Raw genomic sequence first — 11228 nt, forward strand, 5'->3', positions numbered from 1 at the left:
TTTGGCGTTCGTCGTCACCGGCCTTTTAGCCACTGCTGCTCCTCATCTCATCATTCCAGTCCATTTGTTTTGAGTTCTTTATTACACACACCTGGTTCATATCCCCTCATCAGAACCTGTATAAGTGTTGCCTCTGCCCCCTTGTCTTTGTGTGTGATTGTTTATTGTGAGGAGAGTGAAGCTCGGTTGAGCTCCTTGTAATTTGGATTGCCAGGTTATTTTCCCTGTGTGCCTTGTTGGTTCCAGTGCGCCTGTTTTTGCGCACTGGACTGTTTTGACGCATTACTGCGTAACTCTATATTCCGAATAAATTGTGTTATTCTGTGATTTACCCTCCCGTGCCTGACTCCTTCAAATCACTCATCACATTAGTACTATCTATTCGTATATATTAGGTATTCTATTAGAGTACCATAGTATTGGCTACTATTTGAATATGATTATTATTTTGTTTGAGTTCAGAACAATTCATCCATCTCTGTTCTCTCTCTCTCTCTCTCTCTCTCTCTACACAGATGTTCAGGGGTTATGGCCGTGGTTTGGGAGGGTTTTTACCCCTATCAGCAGCCTCAGTACCCATCATACTTCCCTTATGCAGCCTTCTCAAGGTTACTCTGCCTGATGGCCCTCCTGCCCTTCTATTGGCCGGCCTCGCTGCACTCCAGTCGCATCTCCTGCTGCTGCTCCAAAGCCCCAGCAGCGGGTGGAAAATGAGATGGGTGATGACAGAGGTGGAGACTTCCATGTCTCCACCTTGTTTCCCTCAAATATGTTGACATTAGCTGCTGTTCAGAGCTGATTATTCCATTATTAATAAATGAAATAAGTTAAGATCCGTCATTGTTTATGTCTTTGTCTGTTGTGTTCTGTTCATTTGACAAACTATTTGAGATGCTTTCAAAACAAGAGTGAAACCTCTCTCACATATTGTGGAAGGCTCTAGAAGTCCTAACACAATTGTGAACATGTATGAAATCAATAAAACTTCTGAAATCAATTCCAGAGAATTTGGTGTTTCCAAAAATCAGTCAAGACCCACTACCAGTTATTCTTGGATTGCAGATAACAAAATACACTATATGGCCAACAATATGTGGACACATGCTCGTCGAACATCTCATTCCAAAATCATGGGCATTAATATGGAGTTGGTCCCCCCTTTGCTGCTATTAGAGTCTCCACTTTTTCTGAGAAGGCCTTCTACTAGATGTTAGAACATTGTTGCGGGAACTGGCTTCCATTCAGCCACAAGATCATTATTGAGGTCGGCCATTGATGTTGGGCGATTAGGCCTGGCTCGCAGTCGGCATTCCAATTAATCTCAAAGGTGTTCGCTGGGGTTGAGTTCAGGGCTCTGTGAAGGCCAGTCAGCTTCTTCCACACCGATCTCGACAAACCATGTCTGTATGCATCTCGCTTTGTGCACTGGGACATTGTCATGCTGAAACAGGAAAGGGCCTTTCTCAAACTGTTGCAACAAAGTTGGAAGAACAGAATTGTCTTGAATGCCATTGTATGGTGTAGAGTTAAGATTTCTCTTCACTGGAAGCGCCACGCGCTTCAGCACTCAAAGTGTACAGTATGTTGTCTATTGGTGGCTAATAACTTGACCATTTTGAAAGACACTTTGAAAATGGGCCGCAACATAAAACTTTGTGAACCTCCACTCTTTAACAACAGTATGAAATCAGCCACTCTAGATATATTTCCATAGCTCTGAGTTAGTATCAATACTTCATAGTATCGTAGTGTACAATTGTCCTGCTTAATTGTTCTAACAATTTCTCAAACTTGTTTGCATACTTTCTGACAGTTGCATTAAACATTTGGATCACTTTGTGAGGGAGACCCTATTTGCTGGTTGTGACTCACTGACACTACCCAGTCAAAGGTAAAATGGCAAACTCACAGTGTTACACACAGAGAATGTTATTGCCATAAATGTAGATGTGGAATAGATATTGTTCTGGAATTAACAGCAAATGGGAAACAATGACATTTTCAGTTCGCACATTTGATTAATAGCAGTGGCAAGAGGATAATTTGTTTGCCTGTTTTGCAATGCCCGACATTACATGGAACACCCAGACAACATGTAACATCCTTCATTGCAACACATGTAGGCTTCATTAGGGCTTTGTGATTGGCTGAGAAACACTATATATTGTCTGTGTATTGATGAGTGTGCTAACGCATACAGAGGCACTGAGAAGGCTTTTAACCCTGAGATACGTTAAGGTATGGACATACTAATAATTCCTACACTTTGTTCAGATTGAAGTCATTCTTATACGCTCGTTAACTGTGTAGTAGATTATACATATAATATAATCTGTAACTTGTTGGGAATAGTTGGATTGGTAAATTGATCAAGTTGATGATTATACTGTACTCTATTTAGATGAAGACTTTCAGCATGAAGATTGTTGTTCTACTTGGATTTGTGATGCTTCTCTCTATTGCTTTGGTAAGCCATGCATATAGTATGAACATGAAATGCTGGTGCAAATGTTATGTTAGACTTAAAAAATACTTATAATTAGTATATTACATCCATGTCTTATTGTCTTATTGTTTACTTTTGAAGGCTGAGCATGAGCATGGCCATCAGCATATCATTGAGAAGCGCTCTTCAAGTGAGGAGGTGAGTAGTATAAATGATACATATTTTTTAAAGGAGCATTTGTTCTTTATTGGCAGATAGAGACATTGAGAGAAATACAGGAAAGGAAAAGTTTGTGCCAGAAGAGTGTGGGCTGCATTCAACCACACACCAACACGATATACAGTGCCTTCAAAAACTATTCCCTCCCTTGACTTTTCCCACATTTTGTTGAGGTGGGATAATTGTAAATTGTAAAATACTCTGCAATGTCAAAGTGGAAGAAACTCTAGACAGCCATTTTCAAGTCTTGCCATAGATTTTCAAGCCGAGTTATGTCAAAACTGTAACTAGGCAACTCTGGAACATTCAATGTAGTCTTGGCAACTCCAGTGTATATTTGGCTTTGTGTTTTAGATTATTGTCCTGCTAAAAGCTGAATTTGTCTCCCAGTGTCTGTTGGAAAGCAGACTGAACCAGGTTTTGCTCTAGGATTTTGCCTGTGCTTAGCTCTATTCCATTTACCTAAAAAACTCCCTTGTCCTTGTAGATGAAAAGTATACCCATAACATGATGTAGCCACCACCATGCTTGAAAATATGAAGAGTGGTAGTCAGTGATGTGTTGTGTTGGATATGCCCCGAACATAACGCATTTTCTCCAGGGAATAAAAGTAATTTATTTGCCAATTTTTTGCAGTTTTACTTTAATGGTTTTTTGCAAACAGGATGCATGTTTTCAATTTTTTTTATTCTGTACAGGCTTCCTTGATTTCACTCTGTCATTTAGGTTAGTATTGTGGAGTAACTATGAAGTTACTGATCCGTCCTCAGTTTTCTCCTATCACAGCCATTAAAATCTGTAACTGTTTTAAAGTCACCATTTGGCCACACTGTGAAATCCCTGAGCAGTTTCCTTCCTCTCCTGTTTGAAATTCCCTGCTGGACTGAGGGACCTTACAGATAATTGTATGTGTGGGGCACAGAGTTGAGGTAGATATTAAAAAATCATGTTAAACACTATTATTGCAAACAGAGTGAGTCAATGCAACTCATGATGTGACTTGTTAAGTACATCTTTATAGTTTATAGTTATTGTGTACAGTGTACACAACTGAGACTCCAGTGACTACATTAGTTTTGATCATCCGTCTTTTTGCCTCCTTCTTCTAGCGTGGCCGTGGCCGTGGCTTTCAAACATTCTCCAGCAGTACAACTACCTTCTGCTTCTGCAAAGACTTGGTCTTGTCCCAGCCCCTGCAGCCCCAGCCCCTGCAGTACCGGCCCCAGCCCCAGCCCCAGCTCCAGCTGGTCGCTGAGAAAGGACATGAATCAGAACCTTCAACTCAACAAGAGCAAGCTATGGTTGCTGAAATGATCAAAACATTAACTGACACTATGTACTGTAATAGCTGTTTTCCATATTTTGCTGGAGTTTCCCTTTAATGCACCTGCTGTAATATGTCTATCTGAAATGCAATAAAGAGGATTTGAAATGGCATATGTCCCCTCCTGCACGTTTTCTTTTGCCTGAGGAATATGATTTTGAATGCAAACATATGTACACAGTTTGTGTATTTGTTTAGTCAGAGTTCGATGTGTGAAAATATGTTGCAACCTTTGCAAATAAGAATGTTCCTAATTGACTTACCTTCATAAATAAAGCTTACATTAATAAAACTACCTATTCATACAAATATATGCATCACTGGACATCTAGCTAAAGAGTGGAGAAAAACAGAGAGGGGTAGTGTGTGAGAGAGAAAGGGGTGGGGCTTGAGAGAAAATGAGTAACAAATTACTTAAATCTGAGGATTAGCATCTTGTTTTGTCCACTGATGGTTCTTAATATATTTAGTAAGGCTATATTGGTTATGAACAATATTATGTTTTAAACATTTAAAGTATTCAAATTATGATGAGTAAGGTAGGTTAGAGGAAGACAAGAAGCCAAATGCAATGGTCAAAATGTTTAATCATTCGATTGTTGAAATGAATGAAAGCCTTAATATAATGTTACATACATTTAATCATTCAACCAATTATCACTCCACTGCTTATTTCACCAGGCTGCTTATGATGAGCAAGTACAGTGGGGAAAAAAAGTATTTAGTCAGCCACCAATTGTGCAAGTTCTCCCAATTAAAAAGATGAGAGAGGCCTGTAATTTTCATCATAGGTACACGTCAACTATGACAGACAAAATGAGATTTTTTTTCTCCAGAAAATCACGTTGTAGGATTTTTAATGAATTTATTTGCAAATTATGGTGGAAAATAAGTATTTGGTCAATAACAAAAGTTTCTCAATACTTTGTTATATACCCTTTGTTGGCAATGACACAGGTCAAACGTTTTCTGTAAGTCTTCACAAGGTTTTCACACACTGTTGCTGGTATTTTGGCCCATTCCTCCATGCAGATCTCCTCTAGAGCAGTGATGTTTTGGGGCTGTTGCTGGGCAACACAGACTTTCAACTCCCTCCAAAGATTTTCTATGGGGTTGAGATCTGGAGACTGGCTAGGCCACTCCAGGACCTTGAAATGCGTCTTACGAAGCCACTCCTTCGTTGCCCGGGCGGTGTGTTTGGGATCATTGTCATGCTGAAAGACCCAGCCACGTTTCATCTTCAATGCCCTTGCTGATGGAAGGAGGTTTTCACTCAAAATCTCACGATACATGGCCCCATTCATTCTTTCCTTTACGAATCAGTCGTCCTGGTCCCTTTGCAGAAAAACAGCCCCAAAGCATGATGTTTCCACCCCCATGCTTCACAGTAGGTATGGTGTTCTTTGGATGCAACTCAGCATTCTTTGTCCTCCAAACACGACGAGTTGAGTTTTTACCAAAAAGTTATATTTTGGTTTCATCTGAACATATGCCATTCTCCCAATCCTCTTCTGGATCATCCAAATGCACTCTAGCAAACTTCAGACGGGCCTGAACATGTACTGGCTTAAGCAGGGGGACACGTCTGGCACTGCAGGATTTGAGTCCCTGGCGGCGTAGTGTGTTACTGATGGTAGGCTTTGTTACTTTGGTCCCAGCTCTCTGCAGGTCATTCACTAGGTCCCCCCGTGTGGTTCTGGGATTTTTGCTCACCGTTCTTGTGATCATTTTGACCCCACAGGGTGAGATCTTGCGTGGAGCCCCAGATCGAGGGAGATTATCAGTGGTCTTGTATGTCTTCCATTTCCTAATAATTGCTCCCACAGTTGATTTCTTCAAACCAAGCTGCTTACCTATTGCAGATTCAGTCTTCCCAGCCTGGTGCAGGTCTACAATTTTATTTCTGGTGTACTTTGACAGCTCTTTGGTCTTGGCCATAGTGGAGTTTGGAGTGTGACTGTTTGAGGTTGTGGACAGGTGTCTTTTATACTGATAACAAGTTCAAACAGGTGGCATTAATACAGGTAACGAGTGGAGGACAGAGGGGCCTCTTAAAGAAGAAGTTACAGGTCTGTGAGAGCCAGAAATCTTGCTTGTTTGTAGGTGACCAAATACTTATTTTCCACCATAATTTGCAAATAAATTCATAAAAAATTCTACAATGTGATTTTCTTGATTTTTTTTCCTCAATTTGTCTGTCATAGTTGACGTGTACCTATGAGGAAAATTACAGGCCTCTCTCTCATCTTTTTAAGTGGAAGAACTTGCACAATTGGTGGGTGACTAAATACTTTTTTCCCCACTGTAAATAAGTCCCTGGGTTACAGTTACTGTACCTAGACAGAGTACAGTACATACAGTGCCTTCAGAAGGTATTCAGACCCCTTGACTTTTTCCACATTTTGTTCAATTACAGCCTGATTCTAAAATGGATTACATTTTTTAAAAATCTCAGCAATCTACACACAATACCCCATAATGAGAAAGCGAAAACAGGTTTTTAGAAATTTTAGCAAATGTATTAAAATATTAAAACAGAAATACCTTATTTACATAAGTATTCAGACCCTTTACTATAAGACAACAATTGAGCTCAGTTGCATCCATTTTCCATTGATCATCCTTGAGATGTTGCTACAACTTGATTGGAGTCCACCTGTTATAAATTCAATTGATTGGACATGATTTGGAAAGGCACACACCTGTCTATAAAAGGTCCCACAGTTGACAGAGTATGTCACAGCAAAACCAATCCATGAGGTTGAAGGAGATGACCGTAGAGCTCCGAGACAGGATTGTGTCGAGGCACAGATCTGGGGAAGGGTACCAAAACATTTCTGCAGCATTGAAGGTCTCAAAGAACACAGTGCCCTCCATCATTCTTAAATGGAAGAAGTTTGGAACCACCAAGACTCTTCCTAGAGCGGGCTGCCCGGCCAAACGGAGCAATCGGGGGAGAAAGGCCTTGGTCAGGGAGGTGACCAAGAACCCGATGGTCACTCTGACAGAGCTCTAGAGTTCCTCTGTGGAGATGGGAGAACCTTCCAGAAGGACAACCACCTCTGCAGCACTCCGACCAATAAGGCCTTTATGTTAGAGTGGCCAGACGGAAGCCACCCCTCTGTAAAAGGCACATGACAGCCCGCTTGGAGTTTGCCAAAAGGCAGCTAAGGCTCTCAGACCATGAGAAACAAGATTCTCTGGTCTGATGAAAGCAAGATTGAACTCTTTGGCCTGAATGCCAAGCGTCACGACTGGAGGAAACCTGGCACCATCCCTACGGTGAAGCATGGTGGTGGCAGCATCATGCTGTGTGGATGTTTTTCAGTGGCATTGACTGAGAGACTAGTCAGGATCGAGGCAAAGAGGAAAGTACAGAGAGATCCTTGATGAAAACCTGCTCCAGAGCGCTCCGGTTCACCTTCCAACAGGATAACAACTCTAAGCATACAACCAAGACAATGCAGGAGTGGCTTCGGGAAAAGTCTATGAATGTCCTTGAGTGGCCCAGCCAGAGCCCAGACTTGAACCCAATCGATCATCTGTGGAGAGACCTGAAAATAGCTGTGCAGCAACGCTCCCCATCCAACCTGACAGAGCTTGAGAGGATCTGCAGAGAAGGATGGGAGAAACTCCCGAAATATAGATGTGCCAAGCTTGTAGCGTCATACCCAAGAAGACTCGGGGCTGTAGTCGCTGCCAAAGGTGCTCCAACAAAGTACTGTGGCCTCTCCTTCTCCGTGGCCGACTTGATTAAGACATTTAAGCATGTTAACCCCCGCAAGGCTGCCGGCCCAGACAGCATCCCTAGCTGCATCCTCAGAGCATGCGCAGACCAGCTGGCTGGTGTGTTTAATTTTCAATCTCTCCCTTTCCCAGTCTGCTGTTCCCACATGCTTCAAGATGGCCACCATTGTTCTTGTACCCAAGAAAGCAAAGGTAACTGAACTAAATGACTATCGCTCCGTAGCACTCACCTCTGTCATTATGAAGTGCTTTGAGAGACTAGTCAAGGATCATATCACCTCTACCTTACCTGTCACCCTAGACCCACTTCAATTTGCTTACCGCCCAATAGATCCACAGACGATGCAATCGCCATTACACTGCACACTGCCCTATCCATCTGGACAAGAGGAATACCTATGTAAGAATGCTGTTCATTGACTATAGCTCAGCATTCAACACAATAGTACCCTCCAAGCTCATCATTAAGCTTGAGGCCCTGGGTCTGAACCCCGCCCTGTGCAACTGGGTCCTGGACTTGCTGACGGGCCGCCCCCAGGTGGTGAAGGTAGGAAACAACAACTCCACTTCGCTGATCCTCAACAGTGGGGCCCCACAAGGGTGCGTGTTCAGCCCCCTCCTGTACTCCCTGTTCACCCATGACTGCGTGGCCAAGCACGCCTCCAACTCAATCATCAAGTTTGCAGACGACACAACAGTAGTAGGCTTGATTACCAACAATGACGAGACCGCCTACAGGGAGGAGGTGAGGGGTCTGTGAGTGTGCCAGGAAATAACCTCTCACTCAACGTCAACAAAACAAAGGAGGTAATCATGGACTTCAGGAAACAGCAGAGGATGCACCCTCTTATCCACATCGATGGGACCAAAGTGGAGAAGGTGGAAAGCTTCAAGTTCCTTGGCGTGCACATCACTAACAAACTGAAATGGTCCACCCACGCAGACAGTGTGGTGAAGAAGGCGAAACAGAGCCTCCTCAACCTCAGGAGGCTGATGAAATTTGGCTTGGCACCTAAAACCCTCACAAACTTATATAGATGCACAATTGAGAGCATCCTGTCGGGCTGTATCTCTGCCTGGTACGGCAACTGCACCGCCCGCAACCGAAGGGGCTCTCCAGAGGGTGGTGCGGTCTGCCGAACGCATTACCGGGGGGCAAACTACCCGCCCTCCAAGACACCTACAGCACCCGATGTCACAGGAAGGCCAAAAAGATCATCAAGGACATCAACCACCTGAGCCACTGCCTGATCACCCCGCTATCATCCTGAAGTACAGGTGCATCAAAGCTGGGACCGAGAGAATGAAAAACAGCTTCTATCTCAAGGCCATCAGACTGTTAAATAACCATCACTAGCATATTAGAGGATGCTGCTGCCTATTGAAATCACTAGTCACTTTAATAACGTTTACATATCTTGCACTACTCATCTCGTATGGATATACTGTATTCTATTCTATAATTTCTACTGTATCTTAGTCCATGTCGCTCTGTCATTGCTTGTCCATATATGTATATATTCTTAAATTCCATTCCTTACTAGATTTGTGTATATTGGGTATATGTTGTGAAATTGTTAGATATTACTTGTTAGATATTACTGCACTGTCAGAGCTAGAAGCACAAGCATTTCGCTACACCCGCAATAACATCTGCTAAACACGTGTATGTGACAAATAACATTTGATTTGATTTGAGTAAAGGGTCTGAATACTTATTTAAATGTGATATTTCAGGGGGTTTTGCTTTGTCATTATGGGGTATTGTGTGTAGATTCGTGAAGGGAAATAAACAATTGAATCAATTTTAGAATAAGGCTGTAACGTAACAAAATGTGGAAAAAGTCAAGGGGTCTGAATACTTTCCGAAGACACTGTATTCATAAATGAACAAGGCAGGTGCAAAACAAGTGGCAATACTAGATCTAGACTTATTCTTGCAGGAGGTGCTTGGCTATGCTGGAGAGTAAGATTGTTGCACTTTTGGGAGACTTACTCTCACAGTTACCATCACATCGAGAAAGAAAATATAGAGATAAAGAAAAAACGAATATAAAGAAAAAGGAGACACTACTGTAGTGATGAAACGTTATGGAAGCAATTTCAATTTCATGCCATGAGTGACACCATGTGGTTAAAGGTAATACCTCACCTGATGTGTGTGTGTGTGTGTGTATTTTTCCAGTGTGTGTGTGTGTGTGCGTGTGCGTGAGCGTGAATACTTTTGACAGAGAATGACCCTGTCTCATTGATTCATTATTTACTAATTCAGAGCCCATTATGATGGATTAAGCATATTATGCCAGAGTAATAATATTCAGACAGTGATATTGGGGAACAATTTGTATGACAATCCAGACACAGTATTAACCCTCTCAGTCTCTGCAAGATGAACAAAAAGCTCATATTTATAAATGAGTGATAAGTAGATAATAATTGTTTTCATTGCTAATTGATGTATTTATTTAGAGGTTGCTATGAGACAAACCACATCCATAATTAGTCTCGTCAGTCTCTTCACCTGGCCAGAGTCTTTGTACTCTAAGCGTCTACCTATGTACACTTATATTAGACATTAATTGTTGTGCAATCTCTATACAGTTTGAAAAAACACAACCTCTGTGTGATGTGTGCAAGAGGGCAATTATCACTCTAATGGGTGTACCTCCTAGAGTCGATGTCCGCGCCCCCATGGACATCTAATTAGCATAATGCAAAATTCCCCATACAAATCTGTCAGTTTAAGCTAGAGTTATCTGTTTTGCATTGGAAGCATCTCAATCCACCACATCCTCTGATGTTGCACTTCCGCATCTGCGGTTAAAGTTGACAGAGCTAGAGCGGTGTTTGTTAGACCAAGAGACATCCCGAAAAACAGTCTTCTCACAAAATCGTCTGTAGCATCCGAATGTATTAGGCTACATGACCCTGCTATGGAAAGACGAGACTCTAACGAACATGATGTTTTTTTCCGTTTTGCTCTATGACCCCCACAAGCCTCTTGGGACTCGTCTGAAGTTGGTACAGCCGATCTGCCAACGTCTGACGGTAGCATCCGAACAGTTTGGGCTTACACTGTGGAAAGGTGAGACACTCATGAACAAGTACATGTTGGTTGATTCGCTCTAGGATGCCTACAGGCCTCACAAGACTTGTCTGAAGGTCACACGGTACCAGATGAAAACATGAGTGGAAGTACTGTATATACGGAGACTGTTTATTGCCAAGAATAATGGTTTAAATACATGTAAAAAAATAAATAAATAAAGGTTTCCTGAACTTTCTTATTTCTCAGATATAGGTCTGAGATTTTAGAACAAACTTCCTTTAGATTTTTTGTGGGGACTTTCTGTTGTTCCATGTAGTGAATATGTTATTCAATGTGTTTGTATGGGCTAAAAGCAGTAAGGCCAATTACATTTTTTCAACAAATAATTGTTTATATATATTTTCTTTAAATTTTAAGGGGTCATAAAATTAAATAGCAAATAG

The 11228-nt window shown here is 41.9% G+C and overlaps 1 long non-coding RNA gene across 1 annotated transcript; it reads left to right on the forward strand.

Annotated features, from left to right (window-relative positions):
• Positions 1-2203: 2203 nt before the first annotated feature.
• LOC123485561 lies at positions 2204-2642 on the forward strand. Its single transcript, XR_006659053.1, has 3 exons — positions 2204-2238; positions 2402-2467; positions 2588-2642. It is a non-coding gene; the product is annotated as an uncharacterized LOC123485561 (long non-coding RNA).
• The last annotated feature ends 8586 nt before the right edge of the window (positions 2643-11228 follow it).

The sequence above is a fragment of the Coregonus clupeaformis genome, chromosome 5 (genome assembly GCF_020615455.1).
Source record: "Coregonus clupeaformis isolate EN_2021a chromosome 5, ASM2061545v1, whole genome shotgun sequence".
Taxonomy (NCBI): Eukaryota; Metazoa; Chordata; class Actinopteri; order Salmoniformes; family Salmonidae; genus Coregonus; species Coregonus clupeaformis.